Source organism: Pristiophorus japonicus, unplaced genomic scaffold, assembly GCF_044704955.1.
Source record: "Pristiophorus japonicus isolate sPriJap1 unplaced genomic scaffold, sPriJap1.hap1 HAP1_SCAFFOLD_288, whole genome shotgun sequence".
Lineage (NCBI taxonomy): Eukaryota > Metazoa > Chordata > Chondrichthyes > Pristiophoridae > Pristiophorus > Pristiophorus japonicus.
Window position 1 is genome coordinate 48,114 of NW_027252646.1, and position 8,621 is coordinate 56,734.

Consider the following 8,621-nt stretch of genomic DNA (forward strand, 5'->3'; position numbering starts at 1 on the left):
GTTTCCCAATCATCTCCCTCCGAAAATTTCTCCAAGATGCTCACAGTTCTCCGCATTGTTGCATTGGGGTTCGTCATCTGTACTTCGTCGCCTGTTGTTATGTCTTGAAAAAAGAGTCAGACTAGATGCTGCAAGCTCAAAGTAAGTGTGACCGTAGTCCTTTAGTGCAGATCTCAGAGTGCCTCTCCAGCCTGTGTGGCCTCCTTATATACAGCTGCTCCCAAGGGATTGTGGGCTCCCTTTGGACTCCACGGGATAAGCCCTCTGGTGGTTAGACACGGTAATTACAGGTTTACATACATAACAGAAGGAGTGAGAGAGAGACGGAAGGGGAGAGAGTGGGGAAGAAGAGAGAGTGGGAAGGAGTGAGAGAGAGGGGGAAGCGGAAAAAGTGGGGAAGGAGTGAGAGAGAGAGAGGAAGAGAGAGGGAAAGGGGAGCGAGAGAGGGGAGGGGAAAGAGAGGGAGGAGAAGGGGATAGAGTGGAGAAGGGGAGATGGGGAGGAAGAGAGAGGGAAAGGGGAAATAGAGGAAGGGGATGGGGAGAGAGAGAGAGTGGAAGGGGGAGCGAGAGGAGCAGGTGTGAGTGAGGGAATGGGAGAGAGGGGGAAGGAGAGAGGGTGAGGCGAGGAAGGGGGAAGGGGGGAGAGGGGAATGAGTGAGAGACGGGGAAAGCGAGATAATGGGAAAGGGAGAGAGGGGTGAAACGATGTAGAAAGGGTCGTGATGGGGAAGGGAGAGAGAGATTTGGAAGGGCAGAGTGAGTGTAAGAGAGATGAGAAGAGGAGAGGGGAAAGGGAGAGAGAAAAGTGAAGGAGTGAGAGAGAGGGGGGAAGGAGCGAGAGAGAGGGTAACGAGTGTGTAAGAGCGGGAAGGGGAGAGAGAGAGGGAGGAGAAAGAGGAGAAGGCAGAGGATGAGAGAGGGATAAAAATGTACAACAGGTTGTGTAGATGGGGAGGGCAGAGAAAGATTTGGATCCTGCAATTCCAGGGTCTGTCTCGGAGCTGTTTAATATTTATAATTAAAGCCCTTGTTAATTGACGGTGAATTTAAATACTGAATTAATTTTGAATCGGCCCCAGTGAAAGTTGAACCCACGACCCCTGGTTTACTAGACCAGTGCTCTAACCCCTGAGCTATGGAACCACCGGCCCTGGGCTGTGGGTCATTCCCCAGTTAGTGCTGTGTGTTTGAAGAATGAGGAGGGGTCAGTGAAACGCTCAGATTGTGTCTCATCCCCCAGACTCCTGCCTCCGTCTCTTCAATATTCGCCTCTCAACATCGATATATCGGGTCTTTCACGTAGTAAAACATCCCAAGGCAACTCAGTCACACTCTGCCTCAATCTCTCTTTCTCTCTCAGTCTCTCTGTCTCTCTCTCTTTCTCACATGGTATTGGGGGTAATGTACTGACGTGGATAGAGAACTGGTTGGCAGACAGGAAGCAGAGAGTCGGGATAAATAGGTCCTTTTCAGAATGGCAGGCAGTGACTAGTGGGGTGCCACAAAGTTCAGTGCTGGGACCCCAGCTATGTACTATATACATCAATGATTTAGACAAAGGAATTGAATGTAATATCGGAAAGTTTTCAGCTGACACTAAGCTGGGTGGCAGTGTGAGCTGTGAGGAGGATGCTAAGAGGCTGCAGGGTGACTTGGACATGTTAGGTGAGTGGGCAAATGCATGGCAGATGCAGTATAATGTGGATAAATGTGAGGTTATCCACTTTGGGGGCAAAAACAGGAAGGCAGAATATTATCTGAATGATGACGGATTAGGAAAAGGGGAGGTGCAACGAGACCTGGGGGTCATGGTTCATCAGTTATTGAAAGTTGGCATACAGGTACAGCAGGCGGTGAAGAAGGCAAATGGCATGTTGGCCTTCACAGCGATAGGATTTGAGTATAGGAGCAGGGAGGTCTTACTGCAGTTGTACAGGGCCTTGGTGAGACCACACCTTGAATACTGTGTATTGTTTTGGTCTCCTAATCTGAGGAAGGACATTCTTGCTATTGAGGGAGTGCAGCGAAGGTTCACCAGACTGATTCCCGGGATGGCAGGACCGAGATATGAAGAAAGATTGGATCGACTAGGCTTATATATACTGGAATTTAGAAGAATGAGAGGGGATCTCATAGAAACATATAAAATTCTGACGGGTTTAGACAGGTTAGATGCATGGACCTGGCCTGGAGACATCGAAGGTTGAACAGGTTCCCACTGGGTCTGTAGTTTAGTTCCACTCCAGCGGGGAGCTTGTTGACTGTGAGGTGGAGCACGGCAGTGAGGAATATTGAGACCCACGGCAATGTGGGTTTGACTCTTAACTGCCCCTGTGAAACGGTCAAGTGAGGCCCTCGGTTGTGTTCAAGAAGGCTGCTCACCACGACCTTCTCCAGGGGCAATTAGGGATGGGCAATAAATGCTGGCCTTGCTATCGACGGCCATATCCTGCACCGAATCTAAAACAAATATCGGTGGCTCTCAGACTGGATATGAAGAAGACTCAGTTACAGACTGGTCACAGAAAGTGAAAGTGCTGTGGGCTGTATTTAAACTGTGAAGTGAGTCGGTTCCTGTTGATGGTGTCGGCCTGTCGCCGATTGACAGCGAGTTCAGGAACAGAAGCCAAAATTGAGCAGGCCCCAGTGAGATTTGAACTGACGACCCCTGGTTTACAAGACCAGTGCTCTCACCCCTGAGCTATGGAGCCAGCTCCTCTAGACAAGTCAGGGGAAGGAGCAGGAAAGAGAGGAAAAGGGAAATGAGAGCGTGGAAGGAGTGAGAGAGAGGGGGAAGGGGAGAGAGTGGGGAAGGAGTGAGAGAGAGGGGGAAGGGAAAAGAGAGAGAGGGAGGGGAGAGCGGGGGAATGGGAAAGAGATTAGGGAGAGGAAGAGTGAAAAGGCTGAGGTGGAATGGGAGAGAGGGAGGAGAGAGTGGGTCGGGAGGGGAGAGAGGGAGAAAGGGAGAGAGGGCGAAGGAGAGAGGGAGAGGCGAGGGAGGGGGAAGGGGGGAGAGGGGAATGAGTGAGAGACAGGGAAAGCGAGATAGCAGGAAAGAGAGAGAGGGGTAAAAAGATGTAGAACGGGTCGTGATGGGGAAGGGAGTGGGGGAAAGGGAGAGTGAAGGGAAGAGAGGGGAAGGGGAGGCAGGCAGAGAGGGAAGTGGAGAGTGAGAAGGCAGAGGGGAAGGGGAGAGTGAGAGGGGGCCGTGAGATGGAAAGGAGTGAGCGAGAGATGGGAAAAGGGAGAGAGAATGAAGGGGGACGAGAGAGAGAGGGGGAGGGGAAGGGAGAGTGAGGGGGGAGTGGAGAGAGAGAAGTGGAGAGAAGGGAGGGAGAGAGAGATGGGACTGGAGAGAGAGGGGGAAGAGGAGAGAGGGATAAGAGTGAGAGAGAGGAGGAGGGAAGGGAGAGAGAGGGGTTGGAATGAGAGAGGGGAGGTGAGAGAGAGATGGGGGTGGAGAGAGGGGGGGAAGGGGAGAGTGAGAAGGCGTCATGAGAGGGAAAGGAGTGAGAGAGACGGGAAAAGGGAGAGAGGGGGAAGAGAGAGTGAAGGGGAAGGGAAGGAGATAAAATAGCCTAAGGCAACTCAATCACACTCTGGCTCAATCTCTCTCTGTCTCTCTCTCTCTCTCTCTCTATCTCTCTTTCTCTCTCTCTGTCTCTTTCGCTCACTCTCTCTGTCTCTCTCTCATTCTCACTTTCTCTGTGTCACTCTCTCTCTGTATCTTTTTCACTTTCTCTCTGTCTCGTGAGCGGGAAGAGTAGAGAGGGAAAGAGGAGGGAGGAGAGAGAGGAGAAGAAAGGCAGAGGCAGAGAATGAAAAGGGTAAAGGGAAAGCGAGAGCGAGAGGGGAATGGGGAGAGGGAGGGAAAGGGAGAGAGAGAGGGGGGAAGAGGAGCGAGAGATGGGAAGGGGAGAGAGAGAGAGGGGAAGGGGAGTGAGAGGGGAAGGGGAGCGAGAGATGGGGAGGGGAGTGAGAGATGGGGAGGGGAGTGAGAGATGGGGGGGGAGAGAGAGATGGGGAGGGGAGCGAGAGATGGGGAGGGGAGCGAGAGATGGGAAGAGGAGAGAGAGAGAGAGGGGAAGGGGAGAGAGAGGGGAAGGGGAGCGAGAGATGGGGAGGGGAATGAGAGATGGGGGGGGAGAGAGAGATGGGGAGGGGAGCGAGAGATGGGGAGGGGAGCGAGAGATGGGAAGAGGAGAGAGAAAGTTCGAGTCAGAAGGGAAAAGGGAGAGAGTGAGAGGGAAGGAGAGAGAGAAGGAGAAGGGGATGGAGAGAGATAGAGGGGGAAGGAAAGGGAGAGGAAGGGGAGAGAGAGTGGGAAAGGGGGGAAGGGAGAGAGAAAGGATGAAGGAGAGTGAGCAGAGGGGAGAGAGAGAGAAAAATAAAGGGAAATGATAGAGAGAGGAGGAAGGGAAGAGATAAATCGAGAGCCTGTAGTTCCAGGGTCGGTCTCAGAGCTTTTTAATATTTATAATTAAAGCCCTTGTCAATTGATGGTGAATTTAAATACTGAGCTCAGTTTTAGTAGGGCCCAGCTACCTGCTCTGAGCTTTATCTCTCTCTCTCTCTCTCTCTCTCTCTCCCTCTCTCTCGAGGGGGAAGGGGATATAGAGGGAAAGGGAGAGAGAGAGAGAGAGGGGTTAAGGGAGAGAGGAAAGGGAGAGATAGAGGGAGAAGGGGAGAGTGAATGGCAGGGTGAGAGAGTGGGGGAAAGGGGAGAGCCTGTGGTGTCTGGGGGAAGGGAAGAGAGGGGAAAGGGAGATAGACAGAGAGGGAAGTGGAGAGTGAGAAGGGGGGAGCGAGAGGGGGGAGTGAGAGCGAAAGGAGTGAGAGAGAGAGACGGGAAAAGGGAGAAGAGAAAGTGAAGGGGTACGAGAGAGAGGGGCAGGAGTGAGAGAGAGAGAGAAAGAGGAGGGAAGGGAGAAGGTGAAAAGGGATTGAGAGAGGGGGAAGGTGACAGAGAGTAAGAGTGAGAAGGGAAGATTGGGGGAGAGGAGAGAGCCTGTTGTGCCAGGGTTGGTTTCATATTTATAATTAAAGCCCTTGCTAATTTAAACACTGAGCTGAGTAGGCCCCAATGAGATTTGAACCCACTACCCCTGGTTTACTACACCAGTGCTCTAACCCCTGAGCTATGGAACCACCTGCCCTGGGCTGTGGGTCATTCCCCAGTTAGTGCTGTGTGTTTGAAGAATGAGGAGGGGTCAGTGAAACGCTCAGATTGTGTCTCATCCCCCAGACTCCTGCCTCCGTCTCTCAATATTCGCCTCTCAACATCGATATATCGGGTCTTTCACGTAGTAAAACATCCCAAGGCAACTCAGTCACACTCTGCCTCAATCTCTCTGTCTCTCTGGCTTTCTGTCTCTCTGTCTCATTCCCTGCCTCTCGCTCTCTCTCCGTGTCTCTCTCACTTATTCTCTGCTTCTGGATAAGGGGGAGAGAAAAGGAGAAGGAAAGAGATAGAGAGGGAGGGGGAAGAGATCGGGGGGAGGGGAGTGAGAGGGGAAGGAGTGACAGAGATAGGGGGAAGGGAAAAGAGGAAAATAAGCTTGTTGTTCCAGGGCGACCAGTTCCAACTGTCACAGGACAGAGAGTGGAGAGCACCAGCTCCCACTGTCACAGGACAGAGAGTAGAGAGCACCAGCTCCCACTGTCACAGGACAGAGAGTGGAGAGCACCAGTTCCCACTGTCACAGGACAGAGAGTGGAGAGCACCAGTTCCCACTGTCACAGGACAGAGAGTGGAGAGCACCAGTTCCCACTGTCACAGCACGGGAGAGTGGAGAACACCAGTTCCCACTGTCACAGGACAGAGAGTGGAGAGCACCAGTTCCCACTGTCACAGGACGGGAGAGTGGAGATCACCAGTTCCCACTGTCACAGGACAGAGAGTGGAGAGCACCAGTTCCCACTGTCACAGGACAGAGAGTGGAGAGCACCAGTTCCCACTGTCACAGGACAGAGAGTGGAGAACACCAGTTCCCACTGTCACAGGACAGAGAGTGGAGCGCACCAGTTCCCACTGTCACAGGACAGAGAGTGGAGAGCACCAGTTCCCACTGTCACAGGACAGAGATTGGAGAGCACCAGTTCCCACTGTCACAGGACAGAGAGTGGACAGCACCAGTTCCCACTGTCACAGGACGGGAGAGTGGAGATCACCAGTTCCCACTGTCACAGGACAGAGAGTGGAGAGCACCAGTTCCAACTGTCACAGGACAGAGAGTGGAGAACACCAGTTCCCACTGTCACAGGACAGAGAGTGGAGAGCACCAGTTCCCACTGTCACAGGACAGAGAGTGGAGAGCACCAGTTCCCACTGTCACAGGACAGAGAGTGGAGAACACCAGTTCCCACTGTCACAGGACAGAGAGTGGAGAGCACCAGTTCCCACTGTCACAGGACAGAGAGTGGAGAGCACCAGTTCCCACTGTCACAGGACAGAGAGTGGAGAACACCAGTTCCCACTGTCACAGGACAGAGAGTGGAGAGCACCAGTTCCCACTGTCACAGGACAGAGAGTGGAGAGCACCAGTTCCCACTGTCACAGGACAGAGAGTGGAGAACACCAGTTCCCACTGTCACAGGACAGAGAGTGGAGAACACCAGTTCCCACTGTCACAGGACAGAGAGTGGAGAGCACCAGTTCCCACTGTCACAGGACAGAGAGTGGAGAGCACCAGTTCCCACTGTCACAGGACAGAGAGTGGAGAACACCAGTTCCCACTGTCACATGAACACCGAGTCGTGCCTGCAAAGGAAGTGGAGTGTGGGAAATTGCACGCTGCTTCCATTGAGGGGTGGTCAGGCCAATTCTGCGGCGGGAGCTAAAATTCCCAGCCCCAGAAGTTTACCACCCCCCAGGTGGGGGCCTGTGCGGGGAGACAGAGGGAAGAATGAATGGAGACTTGGGTGGGGGATTGAGGGGCAGGGGATAGGAGGGGCTACATTGCAGCGAAGGTCTGGGCAAGGGGGCAAAGTGTGTTGGACGGTCAGGCCTGTGGGCTCTGTGCCTCGGTGCAGGGAGTTTTCGGGTTGACTGCGCAGATGGCGATTGGTTGATGTGGTGTGGTTGTCTTCGCGGGGGCTGGGTGCTCGACATCCAGGGGTGTTTGGCATTTGGGGATGATTCTGATGGGACGGGCCGTGTTGGGTGTTGGGGCAGTCGACCCGGTGTTGGATGGGTCCTGAGCCGGGGTGGGGCACGCTATTGGGATGGGGGTGGGCTGTTTGGGAGAGACGTCTTCACTCGGAGAGTTGTTGGTCTGTGGGGTTCCCTGCCGCGGAGAGTTGTTGATGCCAATTCATTGGATATGTTCAGGAGGGAGTTGGATGTGGTCCTTGCGGTAAGGGGAGAGTCAGGGGGTGATCAGTCAGGTATTTAAACACTAAACTAATTTTGAGTAGGCCCCAGCAAGATTTGAACCCCTGACCTCTGATTTACCAGACCGGTGCTCGAACCCCTGAGCTATGGAACCACCTGCACTCGGAAAGTCAGCGGAAGGAGCAGGAAAGAGAGGGGAAGGGTAAAGAGAGAGTGGAAGGAAGTGAGAGAGAGGGGGAAGGGGAAGGAGAGAGGAGGAAGAGGCGAGAGAGGGAGGGGATGGAGTGAGAGAGGGGAAGGAGAGAGAGAGAGGGGAAAGAGGAGACTGGGAAGAAGAGACAGTTGAAGGGGAGAGAGAGAGAGGGGAAGGGGAGCGGTTGATGCGAGTGAGGGAAAGGAGGGCGAGACAGGAAAAGCGGTAAAAAGAGTTGTGATGGTGAAGGGAAGAATCTGCAGGAAAGGGAGAAGAGAGAGAGAGGTATTTAAATACTGAGCTAAATTTGAGTAGGCCCCAGTGAGATTTGAACTCACGACCCCTGGTTTACTAGACCAGTGCTCTAACCCCTGAGCTATGGAACCACCTGCTCTGGTAAAGGCAGGGGCAGGAGCAGGAAAAAGAGGGACAGGGAAAAGAGAGAGTGGAAGGTGTTCTGTCTTGAATCAAGAGTCAGACGAGATACTGCAAGCTCAAAGTAAGGTGTGACCTTAGTCCTTTATCACAGGTCTCCAGAGTGCCTCACCAGCCTGTGAGGCTTCCTTGAGTATAGGTGCTCCCAAGGGATTGTGGGATCCCTTGGGACTCCAGGAGATACGCCCTCTGGTGGTCAGACATGATAATTACAGGTTTACATTCGTAACAACACTTCCCCCCCGCCCCCTGCCCCAAAGTCAATAGTGTAACTATATACAATGTGAGTCGATCTGGGGCCTTCCTTGCCCTGGTTGATCGTCTCAGTGCAAATGCTGGTGTTGTTGAATCATTTGCTGGGCCTTCGCTGGGCTGCTGTGCAGCTGGCCTTGCTGGACTGCTGGAGGGTGATGGGTTCTGCTTTGTGGTCAACCGCTGGGTCGGTTGCTACGTCTGTGTGTTGGACGGACGGTAGAGTGTGTTGTGGGTTGTTCTGGATAGTCTGTAAATCTGAGTTTGATTTGGTCCAAGTGTTTTCTGCAGGTGAGTCCATTTGCGAGTTTGACCACAAACACCTTGCTCCCCTCTTTGGCGAAAACAGTGGCAGCAATCCACTTGGGACCTTGTCCATAGTTCAACACAAATACAGGATCGTTTA

General features: G+C 53.1%; 3 non-coding genes across 3 annotated transcripts; all 3 read right to left on the bottom strand.

Annotated features, from left to right (window-relative positions):
- Nucleotides 1-1,072: 1,072 nt before the first annotated feature.
- Nucleotides 1,073-1,145, bottom strand: trnat-agu (transfer RNA threonine (anticodon AGU)). Its single transcript has one exon. It is a non-coding gene; the product is annotated as a tRNA-Thr (tRNA).
- A 1,495-nt stretch (nucleotides 1,146-2,640) lies between these two features.
- trnat-ugu (transfer RNA threonine (anticodon UGU)) lies at nucleotides 2,641-2,713 on the bottom strand. Its single transcript has one exon. It is a non-coding gene; the product is annotated as a tRNA-Thr (tRNA).
- Nucleotides 2,714-7,841: 5,128 nt separating this feature from the next.
- On the bottom strand, nucleotides 7,842-7,914 carry trnat-agu (transfer RNA threonine (anticodon AGU)). Its single transcript has one exon. It is a non-coding gene; the product is annotated as a tRNA-Thr (tRNA).
- Nucleotides 7,915-8,621: the final 707 nt, after the last annotated feature.